At 42.4% G+C, this 27,961-nt stretch overlaps 1 protein-coding gene across 11 annotated transcripts in view; it reads right to left on the reverse strand.

Annotated features, from left to right (window-relative positions):
- SYNDIG1 (synapse differentiation inducing 1) overlaps positions 1-27,961 on the reverse strand; it is a 181,567-nt gene that overhangs the window by 153,304 nt on the left and 302 nt on the right. Inside the window, exons 1-2 of one of the 11 annotated variants that reach the window (XM_058684693.1) lie at positions 10,004-10,018; positions 7,977-8,077 (exon numbers count right to left, since the gene is read on the reverse strand). The exons of 4 other annotated variants lie outside the window; for them this stretch is intronic. The gene's annotated coding sequence lies outside the window, so the exon portion shown is untranslated. 6 more of the 11 variants (XM_058684696.1, XM_058684692.1, XM_058684699.1 and 3 more) reach the window with 6 other exon arrangements.

The following is a 27,961-nucleotide window of genomic DNA, read 5'->3' on the forward strand; positions in this document are numbered from 1 at the left end:
CATCTTAAAGAGCAAATCCACAGGGCCTGTTGAACAAAGCATATTTGGCCTATTGAAACCTTATTTTCTGTGAGTTTTATGATATCAGCCACATGAACAGGTCCACCTACCCTCACCTGCTGCAGCAGTTAGACCCATTAGGGAGAGAAGGGCCATGACCCTGTGGCACCTCACTATGGGGCTCAGCCATCTTTGCTGGACTCAGGAAGGTTGGTCTGAGCCAGCTCCTCTGGGATTTGCTTCCTCCCTGGCTCTGCTTCCACTCAGATGGTTTTAGTTCATGGAATGCAGGCATGGCATCTGCCTCCTCACCTTCTGTGCCCACCTGGAACTTGGCTCCCATGCTGCAGCATTGCCTCATCCACTATACCAAGGCTTCTGACCAGCCCATCCTCTGGAGCTTGCCTCTGCTAAGGCCCCATACAAGCAAATGTAGTAACAGCTATGACATGCTGGCTCCAAGTTGGCAGATCCTACTAAGGGCTATTTATCTCTCACCTCATGTAATCTCCATGACAACACACACCAGAGCAACTGGTGCCTCTTTTTCATTCACACAGAAACTGAGGTACAGAGAGGATGATGATTTCCCAAAAGGCAAGGGACAGGCCAGATTCATACCTGGGCAGAGTGACTACAGAGGTCCCAGGCACACACTCATTTACACCCCATACCTTCCCCTTCTCCCTGCCCAGGCCCCAGCTGACCCTCCATCAAGCTGCTGTGACTTGGTTTCCCCTCCTCTCTGCCTCTCTCCATGTCCCAAATGCCACAAGTGAATCCCATCCTTTCAGGCTCATAGGCAAAGCATAAATAGGAGTTTTAGGTGAAATAACCCTCTATAAATAAAAATCAAGAAGCCACAAAGACAAGCTTTTTCTAAAGTACTCAAGGGACTGTAACCTGTGTGCTTTTCATTCAGTCATGGAAACAAACTGATCTCCCCAAAAGAACCAGGCACAACAGAAGAATTCCTCTTTGCTCTCCACCCCAGTCATTACTAGGAGCAAAATAGAAAGAATCCACTCATATTAAAAGCCTGGGGTCCCAAATTCACCCCATGGTCCTCACCTGATAGCTTGTGTTCTAAGGCTCCTGGCTGCCCTATCTCTCTCCCTGCCACCCCTCTGCCATTATTTATAGGCAGAAGTTCAATGGACCCATCTTTGAGTACTGTGTTTAGATCCTGCCAGCTAGATGAACCAGGGACTCAGATGCCCCCAGGGCAGAGGGTGTTGCTTGGTGAAGACATGAAACATGCCATGAGGCTTTTTAACAGTCCAGGGGCTGTGGACAGAAAGTCTCATCCTTGACTAGGTGCCTACAGCTGTCTGTGTCCCCAGTGCTGTACACTGGCATATTGCCTGCCAGGCTTTCCAGTGGGAATCCCAGGGCAGCAGTGATATTCACAGTGACTGGGTTTACTGCTCAGGATGTGTGTGTGTGTGTGTGTGTGTGTGTGTGTGTCCATGTGAGTGTTAATGTGTGTGTTCATGTCTCTGTGTGTGTGAGTAGGTGTATCTATGTATGTATGTTGGTATGTGACTGCCCATGTAAACATGTGTATGCACATGTTTGCCTATGTATCTGTATGAAGGAATGTGGATGGGAAGGTGGCCTCCATATGTAGAAAATATTGTCTCATAAAAGAAGCTGGACATCCAGTTCTAGGTCAGGGCACCTGCAGGAATCTTGGCCTCCACAGGCAGCTTAGACTTGCCAAGATCACGAACAGGGCTGAGTCACTGCAGGGGAAATGAGAACTAACACAGAAAAGGCTTTTTACATACAACAGGGGGGAAATCCTGACCCAAGGATCAATGCCCCATTCTAGAACAGCAAAGCAATGCCTATTTTTCATCCCAGAGCCCAGTCATGCCCTGGCACAGGTATGGCATTAAGGGCAGTGGAAAGTTCAGGGGTGATGTCTCTAGCTGAGAATCCTGGCAGAGAGTCTTATTCCATATTTGCCTCCAATTCTGCAAAACACTCACACCTTGGTACCACTTACCTCATTGATATGACACCCTGGGCCTGCCTGAGGAATGGAAAGCTCTCATCAAAGGCTGCATAAATGGAAATTCATCTTCCAAAGCAGGAACCTGTGCAGTGCATAGGGGAGGGCTCCTTGCACCCATGTCTATAGGTACCAGGACAGAGGAAGCCTGCCCCTTTTCAGCTTGTCACTGGAGTTCCAGGAATGGTCTGGAGCCTGAAGAAGGGTTCAAAGTGGTGATTTATCATCACCCTGCTTAAGTGCTTGTACATCTGGTCTACCTTGTTCTCAACATACCATCAGGCAGTATGAACCGAAATTATGTGACAGTGGACATCAAGCATGGACGAGAAGAATAGTTTCTCCACAAGGCACTGTTTTAAGCACTTTGCAGGTAGGAAGGATAAGAAATATCTGTTTATTTTGGTTTTCCAGTTCAGTGTGAATGCAGAAACTTGCATGATCCAGCTTGGCTAGTGGGTAAGGTTCAAACAAGTGAGTTCAGGTTGTGCAGGCTTTGTGGTGCTTGGACTCAGAAAAAGTGCAGTGCCACCCCCACTTCACTATGTTGGTCAAAGTCAGAAATACAGCCATCTGGATTTTTGAGGGGGGAGAAATGGACTCTACTTGATGGGAGATGTGAGTGTATCACAGTGCAAAGCAGGATATGTGGGGAGATGAGAGGAGTCACTGCAGCCCATTTTTCCAAACAATCTACCACACCTCACAAGGGCAAAATATTATAGAGGGGATAAGATAGGGAGAGGAGGTTGGCATGTGTATGGTCATGCATGCACACACATGTATACATGAACATGTGCGTGTGTGCAGATACATGCATAAACATAACCATATAGGCAGATACATATTCATTTAGCCTCATGCATACCAAGAAGTGTGCTAGACCCTCTGCAAACTTCACGTTGTTTGAGATAACAGCACTTGTCTCCAATTTAGAAGTGAAAAAACTAGAGCATGGAGGTTAAATATGTCAGGAGAGTCATGGACTGGTCCCTTCTGACCCTGGGTTCTGACCATGTCTCCTTGCAACATTCATTCCAGTGAACCCAAAGATGCAGTCGTCTCCAACTCTTGCATTGTTTTATATCTCTGAAGATTTAAATAAAAAGGATGCTCATAATTCATTTTTATTATGTATTACATAAGACAAAATTTAAGCATATTATATTTCTTGACCCCAAATCCAGGTTATATAAGTTTACCTAAGACAAGTAAAACCATATGTAAGAGTCTTCAGCAAGCCTACACTGTTGGCATCTCCAGATGAACAGCTGCTACCCTCCCTTGGCTCAGACCAAGGACAACAGAAGTAGTCATGCTTTTCTGTGCTCCAAATACCCCCATCTCTTCCCCCTACCCACTCCTTTCACCTTAGCTCTTCGCTACCTGGCTGCTTAAAGTGCAGCCCAGGAACCAGCAGCATTGTTATCACCTGACACTTGGTAGGAATGCAGGCTTGCAGGCTCCAGCCCAGACCTGATGAACTAGGGTCTGTGTGCCTGCAAATACCCAGGTGCTTTGTGCATGTATTAGTTTGAGGAATACAGCTTTAACAGATGCTTCAGCAAGCAAAAGTGATTCAGCTGCTCCTTTAATATTATTGACCCAAATCAATTTATATTCTTTACATGATTTGCATGCAAGCCAATTTTTCAATATCCTCAGGTGAACCTACTGTGCAGTCAAGTCTGAGCACCACCTGGACCTGGGCTACTCAGAATGAGGCAACAGCATGAGCTAGGAGCATGGTGTAGGTTCAGGATCCCCCACCCCAGCTTCCTCAGAACCTGCACTTTACCAGCACCCAGATGTGCTCACTCAAGCTGAGAAGTTCTGCTTGGCCTCAGTCCAGGTTCTCTGCTTGGCTTCCCCAACCCAAGCTCAAGGTTTTCTGCCTCTCTTTTACCTACCTCACTGCCATCCCTCCCACACACACTATACACAATTTCAGAATCATCAGCAAACCAGTGACTGTTCTTTTTTGTTCAGAAACACACATGTTCTGAACTTCCCACCTTACATCTATCCCATGTGTCTTGGGGTGGGTGACAATCACAGGCTGAGTGGAGAATGCACTCTAGGATATCACTTTGGCCCACCTTCACTTGGAGGCAGGAAAAGCAATTCCTCACCCTTACTCCAGGCATTCCTTTAACCAAGAATGGCTGCAGACATGGTCTAGCCAAAGAAACCTGTGGACAAATGTCTTTGGGGGACTCTGGCCACCTCTCCCACTTCTTGCCTTGATCTCAGATGTGATGTCTTGGGTTGCAGCAGCCATCTGGGATCCAGGAGGATGGCAGAGCTTCAGCCCTGAGTGCACTGAGCTGCTGAGTCAGCCCCTCCCACCTCTAGCATCTTCAGCTAAAAAACTGCTACCTTCCCTTGACTTGGGCCAAATAGCAGAAGCAGTCCTCCTCTCGTAGGCTGGTAGCTCGTCAGACTAAGAAACCCCAGTGTTCAGTTCCTGTGTCCCTGCTTTTCTGTTATTCTTGCTGTTTCAGTTTGTGAAACTAAAAGAAACCTCATTTAAAATAGGGTCAAGAGGGGTGCCTGGGTGACTCAGTCGGTTAAGCGTCCGACTTCAGCTCAGGTCATGATCTCGTGGTCCGTGAGTTCAAGCCCCGCATTGGGCTCTGTGCTGACGGCTCAGAGCCTGGAGCCTGCTTCGTATTCTGTGTCTCCCTCTCTCTCTGACCCTCCCCCGTTCATGCTCTGTCTCTCTCTGTCTCAAAAATAAATAAATGTTAAAAATTTAAAAAAAAATTTATAAAAAAAATAAAATAGGGTCAAGAGAAAGACTATGGAATGGGAGGAGATATTTGCAAATGACATCTGATAAAGGGTTAGTACCCAAAACATATAAAGAACTTATAAAACTCAACATTCCAAAAACAAATAATTCAATTTAAATATGGGAAGACCACATGAATATACATTTTTCCAAAGAAGACATCCGGATGGCCAACAGACACATGAAAGGATGTTCAATCACTCATCATCAGGGAAATGCAAATCAAAACTACAATGAGATACCACCTCACACCTGTCAGAATAGCTAATATCAAAAATACAAGAAACAAGTGAGGTGAGGATGTGGAGAAGAAGGAACCCTTATGCACTGTTGGTGGGAATGCAAACTGGTGCAACTACCGTGGAAAACAGTATGGAGTTTCCTCAAAATATTAAAAATAAAACTGTCCTCGGATCCAGTAATCACATAACTGGGTATTTACCCCAAAATACAAAAACACTAATTCAAAGTGATATACGTCCCCTTATGTTTATTTCAGCATTATTTACAATAGCCAAATTTTGGAAGCAGCCCAAGTGTCCATCAAGAGATGAATGGATAAAGAAGATATAGTATATATATACAATGGAATATTATCCAGCCATAAAGAATAATGAAATCTGCCATTTTCATCACAGAGATGGAGCCAGAGAGTATTATCGTAAGTGAAATAAGTTAGTTACAAAAAGATAAACACCATATGATTTCACTCATATGTAGAATTAAGAAACAAAACAAATGAGCAAGAGTAAAAAATAGAGAAACAAAACAAGAGACACTTTAGAGAACAGATTGATGGTTAACAGTGGGAAGGGGAATGGAGGGATGGGTGAAATATGTTATGGGGATTAAACATTACACTTATCATGATGAAAAAATAAATTAAATTAAATTAAATCTAAAAAGTAAAAAAAATTGCAGACTGGCCACATTATTCTAATAAATGGTAGCATAATCATAATTCTATCTGAACTTGCAAATAGATGATCATTTCCATAATATTTTATTCTTTGTGAAAAACACACAATAATATGGTTTTCACTCAAAGCCCTGGATAAGTTAGAAAATCATAGCATGATGCTTGAGACCTTCTAGTCTTCTACCTCTTCCAGAGTGTCAATACTATAAGTGATAATGTCTATCATGACAAGCCAAACACAATGCAAGACAGTCAGTGCTTTCTGAATTGCCACTCTATTGGGAATCATTTTAGTTTAGCTGTATTTAATAGTTCTAATAGTTATTAACTAGATTCTAGACAAATAAATACTTGCTCACTGTACAAAAGTATAGAGAACTACTTTTTAATTCTAATGAGGTAATATACTACTTGCATGTTGCCTGACAACTTACAGGCCAACTACCAGAATGCATGTCATCACAAAAAAGAAAAAAATAAATAAAAATAAAATAGAGCCAAGAAGTCAGAAGGGGGAGCACACATGCCCTCCCACCCCTCAATTGCAGACCTCAGGAGGAAGGTACCTTGCATTTTCCATCAGGAAGAAGCCTACTTTACTAGATCCAGAAGGAGTAGGAAAGATTTTCTCCTTGTCCAGCAACAGTCCAGCCAATGAGAAACTGCTACAACTCAGCCAATGAGAAATCATCACTATCCTAAATTCATGTTCCTTCCATGGACTTTCATTAAAGCAGCCCCTCCCAACTTCCTCCTTTTTCTCTGTAAAGTAATGGCTCCTCTCCTTTGTCTTTCAGACTTGCCTTTAGTTTGGCCATAGCCTACATGTCTCAAATTACAAGTTTTCTGCCATTCTCAAATAAGCCTATTTTGTTGGTAAAATAACCGGCTCTTTTATTTTCAAGCTTGACAATCTCTAACCTATGTACTCACACAGTTGCAAAAAAAGATCTTTGTATTTTGCACCTCAAAAAAAAGACAAAAAAAATCAAAAAGCAAAAAAGCTAGATCCAAATCAGCTTTGCCACTGATTTCTGTATAAATCTAGAGAAGTTATTAGACATATAAGGACATGAAACTTCTAATTCTTTTTCTCACCTTTCCCTTCCATCTCTTGAGTGAAAATACTGGAGAATGATGGAATTGAGCAAAATTCCTAAGACCTAGAATTCACTTACATAATAACTAATGCACTATATAACATGTAATATTGGTGCTATTAACCTATGCCCCAGTTTCTGATTATGGACCTAACAAAACATCACCCTCTAGAATATACTTTTGAGACATAATTTGACACACTAAGAATTTATGTTGATACTGGAAAATAAGTAATGAGGTGTGGAAGAACCCACATACTAAAAAGATGGATCTGGATCATTTGGTGTTGAGAAAGATTCCACTTTTATCTGTGATCTAAAGACCTACCAAGTCAGTTTGCTTTTAAGTATTTGTGTCAGATCATATTTTCCAAAGATGGGCATAACAGTACTTTGCATCCCACAATTACTTCACAATGTTGCTTTGGCACTCCTGTCATTGGGAGGTGGGGGCTCTGTCCCCTTTCCTGAATCTAGGTGGGCTTGTGATTCATGTGTAATTGATGAAATGCGGTGGGGGTGCCATTATGTGCCTCCTGAGGCAGAAAAGTCCACATGACTTATGTCTTCTGCTGGAAGACTCACACTGGAACGCTGAGAAGTCACTGAGGAAGTCCAACATCTTGAGGCCACCATTCTGCAAAGAAGCCCAATACAGCCCACATGGAGAGGCCACATGGAGAGTTCCAGAGCTGCCCAGCTGACCTCCAGCTGCCCAAATTCCCCAATCTCCCAGTGCTAGATACCCTCTGTCTGCACCCTAACAACAGACCAGAATGGGATGCAGGCAGCTGTTCTCTCCCAAACTGTCAACCCTCAGACACTGTGAGCATTTTATGGTGGTAAGTTTTGGGGCAATCTGCATGCAGCAATAGAGAGCCACAGTTGTTTGTGAGCTAATTTGACTGTCTACAGTTTCCCATCCAGTCCTCTAGACCTCAATAAACACTATTGGTGCAGATTAGGTTCTGAGGCCATACAGAAATGCCATATCTGATCTTTGACCCTTATCCTGAACTCTCTGCCTGGAAGATCACTTCTTTCTACTTCTCTGGTCTAATCAGTCTTGATTGAGCCTTGCCAGAATGTCCCCACCCCTTGTTCTGACTGAGGTCTCTTTCCAAGCCCCACAGCCCGTGTACTCACCTGCATCATCTCGCTTGCAGGCATGTAGAGCAAATGAAGCCCCATCCCATCAGACAAGCCATTGAAGGTACAGTGAAGGTCCCCAAATTTTCCTCTTCTCTCTGACATTTAACACAAGATAGAGTGCATGGTAGGCACTTGAGATATGTTGAATGAACTACTTCTAAACAGTCTACACGGTTGTGGGGCATAGAGCCATGGGAGAGGGCTTGCATGAGTGTGCACAGAAAGGATGAGAACTCACTCAAGCTGGGGATGGTGGGCAGGAGAACAGAAAAGCTTTTGCCAGAGGAGGGCATGGGGTTGAGTGGAAATCAAGGAAGGCCAAACATGGACTGAGTACCTCCTACTGGGTGCCAGGCTCCAGGCACAGGGTATAGGAGTACAAAATAACGTCTTTTCTGATTTTTTAGTTTTTTCAAACAGTAATAATTAATCAATAAGAACATTAGAAAAGTACATAAAGAAAGAAAAATCTGCATACATGTTGGGGCCTCTTCTCTAGTTTTCCCCAAATACATATGCATTTTTCTCCCTCTACATGTAAGTACATGTGGTTTTGAGTCCTGCTTTGTCACTGTAACCTGAGCATGCATCACTTGCTCTGCATACCTTTTACTCCACTCCTAGGAGGCCCTAGGTTTCCCACTTCCCCCAAAGTGTGTATGAACATGTAACTAAAAAGCTTTATCCAGACCTCTTATTTCCATAGGATAGATTTTTGTTTAATTTTTTATTGTAAAGGCAACACATTTACTTTTGTAAATTTAAACTATACCAATGTATAAAGTAAAAAATGAAAGTTCCTACTTCTGCCCTATTCCTCATAGCTATGTACTATTAATAATTTGGGGAATAGCCTTCCAGCAATTTTTGAAGGAATATACAAACTATCCCCCCCACACACAAACACACAGCATAACACATTCACATAATTTTTAACATATTTTCTCTAGATTTCTATCTTTATTAGCCTATTATGGACATGCACCCATACAAATAGATACCAGGTATGGCCCTGGTCAATGAACCAAGTACTGAGTTTATCTTATTATTTATTGGAAGAACATCATTTCTACATGATATTTAATCCCTTCATGACAAGCATTTAGGGTTTTTTCCCTGATATTTATTACTTCAGGTGCACATGTGCATGTTTTGCAGGTACCTTAGAACTGCAGCTTAATGGGTTCATGCATGGGGTCCAGGAGGTAACAGAAGGACCTGGATGAACATGTCAAATAGCTTTTGAGATAAGGGCTGACTCAGCTCTCCTGCACAGAGAATCAGAGAGCCCATGTTTTCTTCAGGCATCCTTACTGACCTGAGCAGCACCATCTTTGAATCTACACAATTGTTTTTGAAGGAAGATATGTCTTCCGAAACTAAATTTTCTATTTTCACAATTATAACTAAGGATAAACACTTTTGCATACATTTATATATCAGTCATTCCCATTTCATCTCAACTTTTTCTCCATGGCACATGCTCAGTTTTTGATGAAGTTGTTTGGTTTCTTATTGCTTACTCTGCAAGGATTAAGCATTGTTACATTTGTCATAAATGTTTATTTCCAGGCTATTTTATGCTTTTTAAATTTCACTTACAGTGTTTATTGCACAGAATGAGTAACATATATTTGGTTATTCTTTATCAATATTCTCATTTGGAAATGCTACTAAGACATTCAACTGTAGGCTGAATTTATTTATGCTTTTTATATTTATTTATCGATGTTTCTCTTTATATTCACTCAGAAATTTTCATAATGTGGAGGGATATAATTTGACTGTATATCCAAACAGCCAACTTCCTACATGCCAGTTGTCGATCAATCCAGCTCTTTCCGATTGCCATGCTGCCTTTGCCAATTCAATAAGCTCTTGGGATCGGAATCTATTCCAGAGTTCTCTATCTTACCTATAATGGCAAACTGAATGTGGTCACAAATTCTTTGACACGTCTCTCTTTAGGAAGTTGGATCTAAGTCACCTCTTCTTTAATATGGGCTAGTTTAGAGACTCACCTATTAAAACAAAATGGAGTTGGGCTGAATAAGCCTGTACTCTGTGCCTCATTCATGCTCACTCTTGGAGCACCAGCTAAGGCACACGAAATCTACCTTGAGTCTGCCATGCTGTGAGGAAGCTCCAGACAAAGGCTAGGTGTACGCACTCCAGGTGACAGTCCCATCTGGGTTTAGCCTTCAAGTGAGCCCAGCCCAGGCACCTGCAATATAGAGCAAAGAAGCCCCAGTGACTTCAGCCCCAGCCATCAGTCTTCAGAGCTGAAGCCCCAAACATTATGGAGCAGATACAAAGCATCTCTGCTGTGCTGTGCCTTTTCTGAATTTCTGACCCACGTATCCATGAGCACAAAATTCTGGAGGCAGTTTGTTATGAACAATAGATAACTAGAACAGTCTGTCAATTATTTGCTAGTAATTAGAACCTTAGAGCTCCAATGAATGTGAGATTGTTTTTATTGTGATAAAAACATAATGGTAGGTGCACCTGGGTGACTCAGTTAAGTGTCCAACTCGATTTCAGCTCATGACTTGTGAGTTTGAGTCTCATGACTTGTGAGTTTGTAACTTGTAAGTCTCATGACTTGTGAGTTTGAGCCCCGTGTCAGTGTCTGTGCTAATGGTATGGAGCCTGCTTGGGATCCTCTCTCTCTGTCTCTCTCTGCCCCTCCCCTGCTCTCTCTCTCTCTCTCTTTCAAATAAATAAAATAAACATAAAAAAAAGACATAACACAAAATTTACCATCTTAACCATTTTCATGTGTATAGTTCAATAGTGTTATATTCATATTGTGAATCAGATGTCCAGAATTTATTTTTGTGGCACTGACTCCCCACCCCGCCCCCCACTTCCCACACCGAACTTTCTTCTGTACTCTATCCTTTATTTGCATTTTGTAGTAACTCCATGAAGGAGGCAGGTAGGTACCCTCACCATTTTACAGATGAGAAAGAACCAGAGTCAATGTCCTCATCTTGTCCCCTGGGATCTTAAGTGACAGGCATCTGGATCATCTGGTACCAGAGAGCCCACAGATCTTGCCCAGAGATGGGAGTAATCAGCCTGATAAGCAGCCAAGCAACTAGTCTCACCATTGTGGGTTTTTAAATTGAGATATAATTGACATATAACATTATGTTAGTTTCAGGTGTATAACATAATGATTCAATATTTACATTTATTATAAAATAACCTCAATAAGTCTAGTTAACATCCATCACCATGCATTCTTGCACTTTATTTTCTTGTGATGAGAACTTTTAAGATGTCTTAGCAACTTTCAAATATTCAACATAGTATTATTAACTATAGCCACCATGCTGCACATTACATCCCCAGGACTTATTGATTTTATAACTGGAACTTTTTACTTTTTGACCCTCTTCATCCATTTACCCCACTCCCCCCCCCCCCTCCTCCTCTGGCAACCACCAATCTGTTTTCAGCATCTATAAGTTCAGTGTTTGTTTCTTAGGGAGTTTAGTTTTTGTTTTTGTTTTTGTTTTTATATTTCACATACAAGTGATACCATACAGTATTTGTTTTTCTTATTCCACCTACCATAATTCTCTCAAGTTTCATCCATGTTATTGCAAATGGCAGGATTTCCTTTTTTATGGCTGAATAATATTCGTGTGTGTGTGTAACAAATTCTTTATTTATTCACTGATGGACACTTAAGTTGCTTTCTAATGCTTAAATGCACATGGAGATACATATATCTTTTTGAGTTATAACCTAATTTTCTTTGGACAAATACCCAGAAGTGGAATTGGTGGATTATGTGGTTCTATTATTTCTTTCTTTCTTTCTTTCTTTCTTTCTTTCTTTCTTTCTTTCTTTCTTTCTTTCTTTCTTTCTTTCTTTCTTTCTTTCTTTCTTTCTTTCTTTCTTTCTTTCTTTCTTTTTCTTTCTTTCTTTCTTTCTTTCTTTCTTTCTTTCTTTCTTTCTTTCTTTCTTTCTTTCTTTCCTTCCTTCCTTCCTTCCTTCCTTCCTTCCTTCCTTCCTTCCTTCCTTCCTTCCTTCTTTCTTTCTTTCTTTCTTTCTTTCTTTCTTTCTTTCTTTCTTTCTTTCTTTCTTTCTTTCTTTCTTTCTTTCTTTCTTTCTTTCTTTTTATTTTTTGAGGACCTCCAAACTGCTTCCTATAGTAGTTGCACTAATTTACATTCCCACCAATACTGCACAGGGGTTCTCTTCTCCACATGCTATTTTTTGTTTTTTGTTTTTTTGGTAATGGCAATTCTATTAGGTGTGAGGTGATATCTCATAATGGATTTGATTTATATTTCCCTGATCATTAGTGATGTTGAGCAACTTTTCAGGTACCTGTTGATCATCTGTATCTCTTCTTTGGAAAAGTGTCCATTTTTTAAATTTACATCCAAATTAGTTAGCATATAGTGCAACGATGATTTCAGGAGTAGATTACTTAATGCCCCTTACCCATTCAGCCCATCCCCTCTCCCACAACCCCTCCAGTAACCCTCTGTTTGTTCTCCATATTTAAGAGTCTCTTCTGTTTTGTCCCCCTCCCTGCCTGTTTTTATATTATTTTTGCTTCCCTTCCCTTATGTTCATCTGTTTTGTATCTTAAAGTCCTCATATGAGTGAAGTCATATGATATTTGTCTTTCTCTAAGTTTGCTTAACATAATACCCTCTAGTTTCATCCACGTAGTTGCAAATGGAAATATTTCATTCTTTTTGATTGCCAAGTAATACTCCAGTGTGTGTGTGTGTGTGTGTGTGTGTGTGTGTGTGTGTGTATCTCACATCTTCTTTATCCATTCATCCATTGATGGATATTTGGGCTCTTTCCATACTTTGGCTATTGGTGATAGTGCTGCTATAAACATGGGGGTGCATGTGCCCCTTCAAAACAGTATATCTGTATCTCTTGGATAAATACCTAGTAGTGCAATTGCTGGGATGTAGGGTAGTTCTATTTTTAATTTTTTGAGGAACCTCCACACTGTTTTCCAGAGTGGCTGCACCAGCTTGCATTTCCACCAGTAGTGCAAAAGAGATCCTCTTTCTCTGCATCCTCGCCAACATCTGTTGTTGCCTGAGTTGTTAATGTTAGCCATTGTGACAGGTGTAAGGTGGTATCTCATTATGGTTTTGATTTGTATTTTCCTGATGATGAGTGATGTTGACCATTTTCTCGTGTGTTGGTTGGCCATCTGGATGTCTTCTTTGGAGAGGTGTCTATTCATGTCTTTTGCCCATTTCTTCACTGGATCATTTGCTTTTTGGGTGTTGAGTTTGATAAGTTCTTTATAGATTTTGGATACTAACCCTTTATGTGTTATGTCTTTTGCAAAAATGTCCATTTTTAATCAAATTGTTTTTGTTGTTGCTGTTGAATTTTATGAGTCCTTTGTATATTTTGAGTATTAACTCCTTATCAGATATATGATTTACAAAACTTCTCTCCCATTTGGTAGGCTTCTTTTTAATTTTGTTGATGATTTCCTTTACTGTGAAGAAGCTTTTAAGTTTAATATAGTTCCACTTATTAATATTTGCTTTTGTTGACTTTGCTTTTGGTGTCAAATCCAAAAATCATTGCCAAGACCAATGTAAAGGAGGTGACTAACTGCATTTTATTCTAGAAATTTTGTAGTTTCAGGTCTTATGTTCACATCTTTTGCCCATTTTGAGTTAATTCCTCTGTATGGCATAAGACAGTGGTCTAGTTTTCCCAACAACACCTACTGAAGAGACAGTTCTTTAGCCATTATATATTCTTGGTTACTTTGTCATAATTAATGGACCAAATATTTATTTCTGGGCTCTCTATTCTGTTCCATTGATCTATGCATTTTTGTAGCAATATCATACTGTTTTAATTATTATAGATTTTGTAATAGGGCTTGAAATCAGGAAGCATGATGTTTCCAGCTTTGTTCCTTTCTCAAGATTATTTTGGCTATTCAGGGCCTTTTGTAGTTCCATAGAAATTTGAGGATTGTTTGTTCTCTATGTGAAAAATGCCATTGGAATTTGATAGGGAGTACATTGAATCTGTAGACTGCTTTGTGTAGTATGGACATTTTAACAATACTAATTTTTTCAATCCATGTGCACAAAGTATCTTTCCATTTATTTGTGCCTTTTTCAATTTCTATCATCAATGTCTTATAGTTTTTAGTGTACGTGTCTTTCACCTCCTTGCTTAAATTTATTCATAGGCATTTTATCTTTTTTGATGCAATTGTAAATCAACTTTTTTCTTAATTTCTATTTCTTATAGTTTGTTATTAGTATATAGAAAAGAAACAGATTTTTGTATATCAATTTTTGTATCCTACAACTTTACTGATTTTGTGTGTGTGTGTGTGTGTGTGTGTGTGTAGGATTTAGTGTTTTCTATATATGATATCATGTCACCTGCAAGTAGTGACAGTTTTACTTCTTCCCAGTTTGGATGTCTTTTATTTCTTTTTCTTGTCTAATTGCTCTTGTTAGAACACCCGCTATATTGAATAAAAGTGGTGAGAATGGGAATCTCTGTCTTGTTCCTTATCTTAGAGGAAAAGTTTTCAGGTTTTCACTGTTAAGTATGATGTTAGCTGTGGACTCATCATATATGGTCTTTATTATGTTGAAATATGTTCCACCTACACCCATTTTGTTGAGAGGTTTTATCATAAATGGATGTTAAATTTTGACAAATGCATCTGCATTTTCGGCATCTATTTAGATGATCATATAATTTTTCTCCTTCATTTTGTTAATGTAATGTATCACACTGATTTGCAGATGCTGAACCCATCCCAGGAATAAATCCCACTCAATCATGGTGTATGATTCTCTTAATGTATTGTTGAAGTCAATTTGCTAGTATTCTGCTGAGGATTTTTGCCTCTAAGATCATCAGGGATATTGTGAATTTCTTCTTGTGGCATCCTTGTCTAGTTTTGGCATCGGGTAGTGTTGGCCTTATACAATCAGTTTGGAAGTGTTCCCCCTCTTCTTTTTTTTTGGAAGAGTTTGGGAAGTACTGGTATTAATTATTCTTAAAGTTTGGTAGAATTATCAGTGAAGTCATCTGGTCTTGGACTTCTGCTTTTTGGGAGATTCTAGAATCTTTTCATTTCACAAATCTGTAACTCCATATCCATTAAACAATTCTTCCTCTTCCTTGCCCCCATGTCCTAGTAACCATTGATCTATATTTTGTATTTATATATTTACTCTTTTGGGAACCTCACATAAACAGAATCGTACAATATTTGTCTTTTTACGACTGGCTTATTTCACTTCTTATAAATCCTCAAAGTTCATCCATGTTGTAGCATGTGTCAGAATTTTCCACCTTCTTAAGGCTAAATAATATTCCATTGCATGCATATACCATATCCTTTTTTTTTTTTAATTTTTTAAATTTAACTTTTAGTTAACATACAGTGCAACATTGATTTCAGGAGTAGAATTCAGTCATTCATCATTTACATAGAACACAGTGATCATCACAAGTGTCTTCCTTAATACCCATCACCCATCTAGCCCATCCCCCCCACCTCCCACCTCCACCCACCTCCCACCTCCACCCACCTCCCTCCATCAACTCTCAGCTTGTTCTCTATCATTAAGAATATCTTGTGGTTTGTTTCCTTCTCTCCTCTCTGCCCCATATCCCATATGTCCATCTGTTTTGTTTCTTAGATTTCACATATCAGTGAAATCATATGGTATTTGTCTTTCTCTGATTGACTTATTTCTCCTAGCGTAATACATTCTAGCTCCATCCATGTCATTACAAATGACAAGATTTCATTTTTTCTGATGGTTGAGTAATATTCCATTGTGTGTGTATATGTATATGTGTGTGTGTATTGTGTATACAGTATTGTGTATGTATATATATATATATATATATATATATATATATATATATATATACAGTTTTTTGAGGAACCTGTATATTGTTCTCCAGTGTGGCTATACCAGTTTGCATTTCAACCAAAAGTGCAAGATGGTTCCCCTTTGTCTGCATCCTTGCCAACACTTGTTTCTTGTGTTGTTAATTTTAGCCATTCCAACACGTGTGAGGTGGTATCTCATTGTATACCCACCACACCCTTTTAAATCAATTCATCTATCAATGGACATTTGGGCTGCAAACTTGGACTCTACCTTTTGGCTCTCGTGAATAACACTGCTATTAACATGATTATCCAAATATCTCTTCAAGATTGTGCTTTCAATTCTTTAGGAAATATACTTAGAAATGAGATTGCTGGATCATATTGTAATTCCATGTTGATTTTTTTGAGGAACCTCCATACTATTTTCCATAACAACTGCACCATTTTACAGTCCCACCAGCAATGTACAAGACTTCCAATTCCTCCACGACCTCACCAACACTTATTATTTGCTTTTTTAAAATTTTATGATAGACATCCTAATGGGTATAGTTTTGATGCTCAGTTTCATTATCTGGGAGGATAAGCCCTCCTTCATTCCTCTACACTTAAATAAACTTAGCATCACAGCCTGATTATTCTTTCATGAGGTTTTGAATAATTTTGTGAAGTTCAAAAGGCAATTATAACATCAGGATTCTGATTGAAATGGCATTAAACTTGTAAATTAACTTGGTGAAAATAATGTCATCTTGTTACTATTGAGTGTTCTTATCCCAGAGCATTGTGTTTCTCTCCATTTATTCAAATCTTCCCTTATTCCATGAGTAAAATTCTACAGTTATTTTGTATGGTTCCACATATTTCTTGCCAAAATTATTTCCAGGTATCTCTTACTTTGGTTGTTCTGCTCATGCCACACCAGAATGGGGTGGGCCCAGGTAACAAGGAACCCAGAGGCAGGGACACTGAACTTTGAAGGAAAGGCACGAGGTATGGCCTAGTTGAGCCTTGAAGATTAGCAGGAGGTGACAACCAACATGGGGAGAGGCGTGAAAACATGTGGTATGTTGGTGGGAGCATGAATGGCCAGTGTTATAGGAACCTATGGAGTTGGGGAAGAAGCTGGAGGGTGGACAGGACTGTCATGGACAGCTTGCTATCCTCCCCAGGCAGCCTTCCTATTTAACTGGAGATGAGAAGCCAATGAAGGCCTTCGAGATGAGATGTGAATTTTAGAAAGCTAATTCTTCCAACAGTCCTGGAGACTGGAAATGAGAAGCACATGGGAGCAGGTAATGAGACCTTGCAGGAAGCTGCTGAGAGCACCTGGAAGAAGGTGAATGTCCAGATGGAGCTAATGGTGGAAGATATGCAAGGGAGAGGTAAAAAAATATTGAGAAGGTAAGAAATCTGGTGACAAGGAAGAGGTAGGAGCCTAAGAGGTGAGCAATTTTCTGGATATCTAGGTTGCTGTGTGTCATCACCAGAGGAAGGGCATGGGCAGGGAGTGTGAGGGCCTGGGGAAGGCAGAGGGAGGTTCTCTGCGGCAGACGTCCCCAAGTGAGATGCTAGTGGGCATGTGGATAGACAAGGCTGAGCCTTGGGAGGGTTTAGGAATAGAGAAAGAAATCTGGGAGCCAGCTGCATATAAATCACAGTCAAAAGCAAGACCACAGGACAGTTTAGTTAGAGTATGGGGAGTATGAAAAACAGTGGGCTCTTGCCAGGGCTCAGCCCATTCTGCCAGAAAAGGCCTGGTCAGTGAAATCAAGGAGGGTAAAAGAGGGGAAGGAGGAGTCAGAAAAGAGGGAAGTGCACCATCAGGACTATGCCCCCAAGACACCTTCCAGGGCTAAGCCACACCACAGTGCAGACAGAGTCCCTTTGATTTGTGCCACAAGAAACAATGGAGTTCATCTGTGTTTCATTCTCTAATAAAGGCACCAACTTGGTCCTAAGGAGGGAAACATAAGCAATGGATAGAGTCCAACTCACCAAAATATATTCCTGAAATATATAGTTCTGAATACAAATGCCAGGAAGACCAGCATTTCTGGGTAGCATCGAAGGAGACAGGACAGTTGTATCTTCTGGGAAAAGCCTTGAGTGCCCACAAGGTCTCACTAGGCAATCTGCTATCCTGTTTAGTTTATTTTTATGTTCTCTATAAATGTCTGGGGCCCATGGCATTTAGAGGGAATGGGTTCCCCCTCTCTCCCACCCCACCCCCCCGCCACCCTGACTGCTGTATATTCTGCAGGAGATTTCTGTTCTGAACTTTTCTAGGCACACAACTTCCTGGTCTGGCCCAACCCAACTCCTCCTTCCCCCACACCGTGGGTCACAGTTTGCTGACATGCTCTGGGCACTGTCCTCCAAGGAAACTATCAAAAAGCACAGATGGAGAAATGACCTAATTACATTTGTCCTCCTTGGTCTTTGCTGCAAAATGGAAGTTTCTGTCTCTGTTTGTCTGTCCAACTATTGCATAGGATATGTTATTGTCTTAGGACAATACATCAGATACTAGCAATGCAAAACAACAACAACAACAACAACAAATCCCTGAGTATCATGTGTGAGAAAACATGAACTTTGGAGACAAACACAGAAATAAATAAACCCTGATAAACTCTGTCCATGTCCAGAGGCCCTAAAACCAGCAGTGACATTACAGAGCAGGTTGAGTAATCCCTCTGAGTCTCATCCCACCAAGTGTATAATGGAGGCATCTCAGGAGGTTGCTAAGGAAATGAAATGGAATAATACACATGTTTCAAATCTTCATCCTTCCCCTCCCTTCTCTTCCCTTCCTCTTCTTTCCTGGGAGAGAGGCACAGACAGTACAAGAAGGCACAAGCAGTAAGAGGCATCCATTGGTTATCCTGATAATCCTCATGACAAGCTCCAAAAAAGCTCTGCAAGCCTGAATCTGGCCCTTCAGACCTGAGCTTACTCTGCTTCTGCAAATACATTCACTTCCCTAAATTTCATCTGGAAAACAGAAGGATGAGGCTTCTCCTTTCAATGTAGATGGCCCCACTTTATGTGTGGTGCAACACCTCCCCTCAGAGAGAAATGTAAAGTGGAGGTCCACCACTCGTGGAGTGGTGTCCAGATCTAGTCCTGAGAGCCAAATCCTGAAGTCAGGAAGGCTAGAAGACTGCATTGGTGTCATAGGTCCAGATGGGCCAGCCCCTGGCATCTGGAATATCTGCAGCCATACAGAAGTGAGGTCATTCCTCAGTCTGGAATGGTCCAGGGTTCAGCTTTCATGAGCCCCTGCATCACTCACCCCTCACTACCAGACAGCTTCAATTTCCACTGAAGTGCTAATGCCCCAGAGCCCGTGGCTGCCTCCAGCTCCTCCTCTGGTGCCCAAGACACACTGTAGTCAAGGGGAAGTGGGATGCTATGTGCTCCATTGAGACTCACTGTCTCCCATTCTCCCTGATGGTCAGGCCTCTGCCACCAGCCACAAGCACAGTCTGGAAACTCATGGTCATCATGGAGTGCTTCTTCTGCTCCTAAAGTAGGCCCATTTCACCTTGACACTGCCACTCCCCAGTCTCTGGCATGCAGAGAGCACACATACATACATACATACATACATAGGCCTCTGGCCCCTCACCTGGAATATGAAGAGACCCTTTCCAGGTCTGAGGGTGAAATTCCCAGGGAGGCCACATGGCTTTCTCCTGGGAGCTGACAAGGCAAACCCAGGAGCTTCAATCCTGAGTTTGGGGTTGCCTGTCAGGAGCATAGAAGCTTGAGACTGTGGAACCTAGGGCTAGAGTCAGGGACTGTGGTATGGGAAGGCCCTCAAAAGTTACCAGAAGGATCTACTGGTTCATCTAGGTGCCTGAGGGCCGAGGGTCCCTCTCACCAGGCAAAGCTTCTCCAGCCCTAGAAGTAAGCCTAAAATTAGATGTAACTTGCAATTCTAAATTGGACTAGGCAATTGACTATTTGAAGGACACCAGAAAGTTTTCCCGGTCCCAATGGATATTAGAATAGCTACAGAACAAGACATGGGGAGGTAGGGGAGTTCTACATGGGTTATAGCACAGCTAACTCATCTCTTCTCAAGGGGTAACCAGGAAGTCCCTTGCTCACACCATCTGTGAGTTTGGTTGCTACAGTGCTGGGTGCACAGAGCAACTGGAGACAGGCAGTGCTGAACTCTGAGTTGGAAATAATGGCAGCAGACCATCAACGGGAGGTAGTCTTTGCTTGCAAAGGAGCTTCCAATTGTGGGAAGGCAAAAAGGAAGGGAGGAAGGAGGTGCAAGCCAGGTGTGGTATTATAAGCATGACCTTTCCAAAATAGAATGCTGGTGTCATGAAGTTATCAAACATGGCAAAACATCTCTTCTCTGGAAAAGAAAGAGGGTCTGTGAGGCTGGACCATGGCCAAACACTAACTGAGAGAAGGCATCACCATGCTGTTCACACCTTGCACCAGGGACACTCACTGTGTTGATACATACTATGCGGTCCTGTTGGCCTGCAATGAACAACAGAGTAATTACTGGAATCTGGATTGCAAATATATGTTTGGGACCCAAGAATCTGAAGTACATACTTTTCCTGGAAAGGTACTTGGCAATTCAGCTACTCAAGGCCTACTATCAGGACAGGAAACTACATTGTTCTGCACATTTTGAATCAACACATATATTTTTCCTTGTGCTTGAGAATAGACTGTGATGTTCCATAATATATTCAATGCTCCTATTCACAATTAATATACCTACACCAAGAACATTCAGATTAGCAATTGTGCCAATGAATATTACGCAAGAGGACCCCAACAAGAAGGGTCACAGGGCATGACAGAAGGACCAAGACCATCAAAACAGTGACCACCGTCTTCCTTATTCTGAGTGAGTGGGACATGGTTGCAGGTTGCATGGCCCTTAGAGCCCAGATGCAGTTACAAGAAATTTCCAAAAAGAACCCCAATGATCTAATTCTGAATAAAGAACAACAAAGCAGTTGCCCCTGTGCAAAGGTGGGACCCTTATGTTCGCGGCTTAAAAAAAAAATCAATATAAGAATAAAAGGAAGAGAATGAACTTAGAAATAACAAAACAGATAATTCTCCTTTACTTAAAATTGGCTTTCAGCGGAAATCCATCTTTGTGAGGGAATTTAGAGTACTGTACTATGTGGCAGTACTGATAATGAATGTGCTGTGTCTCTGGGTTTAGTGTATGAAAGAAAAGCTGTGGGACAGTATGCCCATTAATTAATCCACTCATGGTTCTTTGTGGAGGAACTGCTTTTATACCAAAGAGAATTATGGGAAAGGAAAGAGATTGGGGGAGAAAAGTGAAAATAGGATTGCATGCAGGCAAGGGATGCTGGAACGCATTTCAGGACTGGGCTGGGAGTGAAGGGACTGACCAGTGCAGGGTCCTGTCCACTGTCTGTGCGCATGCAGGGGCTACAGGAGACCTGGTGCTCTTAAAATACATCTGTGAATGTCTGAGTGGCTCTCAAAATACGTACACAAATGTCTGAGCTACTAGCACAGGCCATACCCTGAGGTTAGACGGTGCACCCTGTTTACCTGTCACATCTCAACTTTTCTGACTGCCATACAGGACACAGCCCCATTATCCCAACTGGTAAGCATAAGGTCCCTTCTACAGGAAACGTTTAGGGGCTAATGCTCAGATTTCAGGTATTAAGGTTGCCTTCAGAAATGCTCTCCCTGACCCCTGGTTTCACTTTTTGCAGTTTTATTTACAAACCATCAACTGAGGTCCAGAAGTAGATGACCCTCTCATACTGACATATAGCGAGAAGGTCAACAGTAGCCTCCATCACAATGCCTACACCATTCACCTCACTTCATCTCATCACCTGGGCATGTTATCATCTCACATCATCACAACAAGGGTGAGTACAGTTCGGTAAGATATTTTGAGAGAGAGAGACCACATCCACATAACTGTTATTACAGTATGTTTTTATAAATCTTCTGTTTTACTATTAGCTATTGTTGTTAATCTCTTCTTGTACCTAACTGATAAATTAAACTTCACCATAGATATGTATGGAATGTATGTATAAGAAAAAAGGAGTATATAGAGGACTTGGTACTATTCACTGTTTCAGGCGTCCACTGGGTGTCTTGGAACACATCCCCTGCAGATAAGGGAGGACTGTATTTAAAGGCAATTTTAGACACTGCAAATAACAAAAGAATTAGTAGCCATCAATGGTAGGATGAGTTAGGCATCCTTGGGGTCCATTCCAATGCCACACAGAACCTGAGCCTACCACTCAGCAATACTACAGGGTTTGCTAATCCTGTCCCAGGACTTAATCCTATTAGGACCCCAAAAACAAACCCTCTTACTTCAAACATCTACACCAGCTATAAGTCTATGCCACGAAGGTCTGAGGATAAGGTCATAAGTAAAAAACTGCATATTGTACACATGGCAGAAAGGTGAGTTTATGTAACATTTTTTTCTTTGCTTCCCTAAGCAGAGGTGAAGCTCTAGGATATTTGAGGTAAAATATATTTTTCTCTTTCAGAAGTATCTTTAATTTAAAGTTGAGGCAATGGAATACAATGCTTGTAGTTCTGACATCTGAAATGTTTGTTTTTTGGTTTGTTTTCAACAATGACATTCCCCATTCTAGAAGATTAAAAAAGGACAGATGGAAGATACATGTGAAAGTAGTTACCCAATGAGGTCGAAGGCTTGAGAAGCGAAAATTTTTTTAAAGAGGAATTTAGAGGCAACTGGGTAGCTAAGTCGGTTAAGCATCTGACTCTTGATTTTGGTTCAGGTTATGATCTCACCGTTCATGAGATCAAGCCCTGAGTCAGGCTCAGCACTAATAGTGTGGAGCCTGCTTGGGATTCTCTCCCCAACATCTTCTCTCTGTCCCTCCCCTGCTTGCTCTCTCTCTCTCTCTCTCTCTCTCTCTCACAGAATAAATAAATAAACATTAATAAGATAAAATAAGAATTTAAACTAAGCGGGCCCTTTCTGAGAGACTCACCATGCAATCAGTAAATCACTCTGTTTCCTCTTCCTCGGAGTCACACGCCCTAAATGCCATCACATTATGGCAATATCGAGACCTAAGTTTCAAATATCTTTGAACATCTTGAGAATCAATTGAGAACTAAAAACTCAAAATGTTTCACACTGACTGAACATTGATTTTAACCTCAAGGACAAAACTCTCCATCTTTCTGGAATAATGTTAACTGAACTCCTAGATAAATCATTCTCATGCAAGTAAATATGCAAAGCCATCCCCTGGGTTGGTCTGAAGCATGCTTTCAGAAGCATGTTTTATCTTCGTTATTTTCTATGTATGTATATTTTTTTCCTGGTCATGTTATTCTTGGTTCTAACAGTTATCTTGGATCCCAATGCTTATTTGTTGTTGTTGGTCTTCAGTATTTTATTTAATGAAACTTAACAGGTTTGGGTCTTCAGTATTTTATGTAATGCAACTTAACAGGTTTGGTACTTTGTAGCTTGTTGATAATCTGCTTCAAAATGTTTTCTCCTAGAGAACATGCACCATGTAATTTCTTAAATGTGATATGAGTCTAAATTGAGTTGTGTTAAGGATATATTTCTGCTCACAAGCTTCTCTTGTACATTCCCTTTCAATTCCCTGACATGAATGTCTACATCACCCAAACACATTCATTCCTACATAGGACCGCAGGATCACAAGGAGGAACGCACAAAGTCCCCATTCTGACTTTTGCTGCAGGTGCAGAGCAGGGGCTGGACTCACTCCCAGCGCTCAGAGGGACTCAGAGGGATGGTGGTGGTGGTGGTGGGGGGTACTTCACCTGAAGAGACATACAGTTAAGACATCAAAGTGTTCTCAGTCCCGCCTTCCCCATTTAAAAAAAAACACTGTGTCAACTATAAACATTGTTTTCAAAATCCCAAAAAGAAGCAGATGAAAAGAAACAGAAGAAGCTCAGAAAAGCTAAGTGAAGTCTCTAAGATCACCCAACAAGCAAGCGTCTCCTCACAGGACCTTCAGGAAAAGCCTGTTGGGTGGGCAATCACAGTACTGGGAAAATTCCAAATCACCCCCCACTGTCTCCCCCTATACATCCAGCTGAAATCCAGTACACTGGATGGCAAAGAAAACCACTGTGGGGACGCTGATTGTAGCCCAATGCCTAAAAACGTTACTCAGCCCCTCTTTAAAACACATTTATGAGGGGCACCTGGGTGGCTCAGTCAGTTGTGTTCAGCCCCTGATTTTGGCTCAGAGCATGATCTCACAGTTTGTGAGTTCAAGCCCCACATCGGGCTCTGCACTGACAGTGCAGAACCTGCTTAGGATCCTCTCTCTCCCACTGTCCCTCTTTCTCTGCCCCTCCCCCATTCTCTCTCTCTCTCTCTCTCTCTCTCTCTCTCTCTCTCTCTCTCTCTCCCTCTTTCTCTTTCTGTCTCTCCCTCCCTCAAAATAAATAAATAAATCTTTCTTAAAATTAAAACACACACACACACTTATGAACTCTCAGGAATAATTGGAAATGTCTAAGTATCTTGCACAGAGAATGCTTAAAATCATATTTGTTAAAAACCACCTGCTACTACCTTCATTATTCCAATTTTGGTGACACAGGCAAGGACCTGGTAAGCCCGTCTTCAATATTTGGGATATTTAATATATGCACATCTTCAACGTTTTGCTTTTTTTGACATGTTGGCACAATGTCTCAAGTGTGGTGATGCCAAGTCAAAAGCTATGGCTCCAATACCTCCTCATATCAGTATGTTTCAGCAAAACAGCTTCAGGACTTCCCACTGAATGTACAGGCTGTTTTGCTACTCATTTTGCCCCAATGCTTTGCTGATGCTGACAAATGAACACCCCACCCTTCAATCCTTGCCACCTTTGCCCACTTACTCAAATAATTTTGCTGGTAACATGAAGTCTGCTCAAGCTACAGGTCACAGTATTACAATCAGTCCATGTGGGTCATGAGATTCTCCAGTGTGCATGGGGATCTGCAAAGGCCAAAGTGAGGGGCTCAGGGCCATGCTGGTATCACAGAAAGATAAGGTTTTATTTAAAACTGCTCACTTACAGGATGGTTATTCATATTACGAAAGGTTAACTAAGGATGCCTTTAAATAATGCACTTCATAAAGGTATTCAAATGTCTGACTGAATCCTCTAAGAACATTGACAATTTTTAGGAACAGCTTTTATATAAAGGGAAGGCACAGAGGTGGCAGGGTGGGAGGGAGCCATGTACAAATGTGGGGGGAGCACCCTCCCATTGTCTCTAGAGGCCTCACCATGCTATTCTTCTCCAGCCACCAGAAACCACACTTGAGCTCAAATCTGAGCAAGCTAGTGTCTCTCCAGAGGGTGTATCTGATGTGGCTAGTGTGATGACCAAACATTTATTTTCTATTTGAGAGATGAAATATTCAGTACTGCTCATGAACCCCTGAATAGCACTGGCTAGTGTCTTGGATAGAAAACTTACATAAGAAAATACCTTTTTATTCTCTTATAATAGAAATAATTCCCTAGAAAATACAGGTCAGAGTTAATGAGGAAGATGAGTCCAGTGTGTAGCACTTTTAATTTACGTCATGCTAAATATGGAATTAATTAATTGCCTATGATTTATGAATTGAGTTTAAAGTTTTTACCAAAAAAAAAAAAAGTTCTTTTCCCTCTTATGGTTCAGCTGGAATCTTGTTTATTCCCTGAATATCAACTGGTATAAGTGAAATCTAATGGTTTCAAATGTCTCTTTTTCTCAGGATCTAGATTTCTTTTTCTTCCTTCAATCCCCCCCCCCCATACCTCAGGGAACATCAGCAAGTTTGACTACCCCAAAATGGAAATGGGGCTGCCTTCATTTCTATTTTAAGATAGAACCCGTTCTAATGGAATCATTTAAAGCAGTCGTTTCTGGTGATAGGTGAAATGGAATGAAATATCATCAACTGGAGATACCTGGGGTTGCATTTAGAGATGAAGTGGGCTTGGAATGAGTTCTTAAAATTTCATCAAACACGGCCTCCAAAACTCTGAGGAGAGGTGGTTGAAAAGAGGCCAGGACAAAGGGCCAGGACAAAGGACATCCAGCCAGTGGTACTGGATGAGGGGTACACCTGGGGTTCAGTGTAATATTCTCTCAACTTTGGTGTACTATTGAAATTTTCAATCTTAAAAAAAAAACCTTTAAGCACAGATTTTCCTATTTTTCCCCTTTATTTAACAAGGTCCTCTTGATTATGGCAATTCCATTTTTATGCAGTGGGTTTGGGAGGGGTGGAAGAGGGGACCAGACCAGCTACAAACCAACTTTTGCTCCTTGAAAAGGTGCCAGGGGTGTTGGAGAGAGGGAGGGAAGGAAGGAGGTGGAGGGCTCTTCCTCACACCTTCTCACAGGCCTGGTGGCACCTGTGGTCTGATCTCCAAAAAGACACTCCACACAACCACCAGGAACACAGCATTCAATAAATCATCTGAAAATTTGGCTCCTGCTACTTCCTGTCCTAGCAAGAAGGGACATCAGACTGCTGCGGTGCCACCTCGGTGGCACGTCTTCGGTTCTGCTGCTGTGAGGATTTTTGAATCGGACCCCTCTCAGAGGAGGACCACATCCCAGCACCACGCAGACTGTCCTGGCGATCACACCTCCGCAAAGAAAAGTTGGCCCGCTCTGGGGTTCGCTACCAGGCTGCTCACCCCACAGGCTGCAGGTCTGCGCAGCACGCCTCTCCCTTTGGGCTCTGACTAAACACGCTGGCCAGTAGGAGGGAAACGGACAGATACACAGACACGCGCGCACGCACCACCGCCTGAGCCTGATTCTAACCTGAAAACGGAGCTATCCACCTTCTATCCCTCAAAACAACCGAGTCCTCGACTTGCGTCTGCTGCACTAAACACCGGAACGAGGCCAGAGAAGGCACAGACATTGAGTCCGGGCCACTAGCCACGAGGCGCCAGAGCATCTGACGCCGCAGAAAGGCTGCGCTCACCTGAAGTCTGGGTGCCAGGCGCCCACGCCTCTGCATTCAAGGGGATCCCCCTACAAGGAAATGAAGGCGACCAGATGACGCCTTCCTCTAGTCTTTCAGAAAAGCCAAGCGACCCCACTGACAGCCTCTCAAAAGCAAGGATGCAAGCACCCACTCTGTTGGAGTCTTTCAGAAAACGCACAGCGATCAAAGCCCCTTCCCTAAGAAAAGTGCCCAACTCTGCCTGCAATCCATTCCTTCCTCCGCAGCAGCTCGGAGAGCGTACACCAAGGGACAGAAATCATGCCTAGGGAATGCGAGACTAGAACTTGATCTCCAAAAGCGCGTCCACTCACTCGGTCCCCTTTCTGCGCGGGGCTGGCGGCTCCCAAGGCTGCAGGCTGTCGTAGCTGCCAGGGACCAGACAGCTCGCGGACACGGGGTCTCCCGGAGTCCCCACCTCCGTCCCGGTCTCGGGTTGGGAGTCCCCATCCCAATGCTCTCGCACCCTCGCCTTCCTTTTTCCCTTGGTTTGGCAAAGACAATCCAAGCCGGTTTCCCTTCCCAGTCCCAGTTGGACCTCGGTCCCCAGCTCCGCGGCTGCCCCGCTCACCAGCCCCAGCTGGTCTCCTTTGGGTCGCTTCAGGGGGTCGCCCGAACCTGCAGAGCCAATGTCAGCCCCGCACCGTCAAGGCCTTGGGCAGTCCCGCTCCACTGCGCTCCGAGGTCTAGGTCTCACTAGCTCCCACCGACTTTGCACAACAGCCCTTCCGCGTCGCCGGGGCGACTGGGGTGGCGAGGCGCCAAACTGCAGCCGGGGTTCACAGCACCCGACCCCTTCCTCCGCATCTTCCTCGCCAGTTCCGTTCTCCCCTAGATCCTGGCGACCCCGAGCCTCCTAGGTCCCGCCACAGCGACCACCCGGACTCACCGCGGGCGTCGCGCCGCCGCTGGGTCTGCGCGCTCCGAGGCGGAGCCTGGGCGCCCTCCCGCGTGAGAGCCGCCTCCTGCGCCCGCCCGCCCGCCCGCGGCCCCCGCCCGGCTCCTGCCAGCCCCTCCGCCAGCCGGCGCTGCCGGGACGGT

Source organism: Neofelis nebulosa, chromosome 9 (assembly GCF_028018385.1).
Source record: "Neofelis nebulosa isolate mNeoNeb1 chromosome 9, mNeoNeb1.pri, whole genome shotgun sequence".
Taxonomy (NCBI): domain Eukaryota; kingdom Metazoa; phylum Chordata; class Mammalia; order Carnivora; family Felidae; genus Neofelis; species Neofelis nebulosa.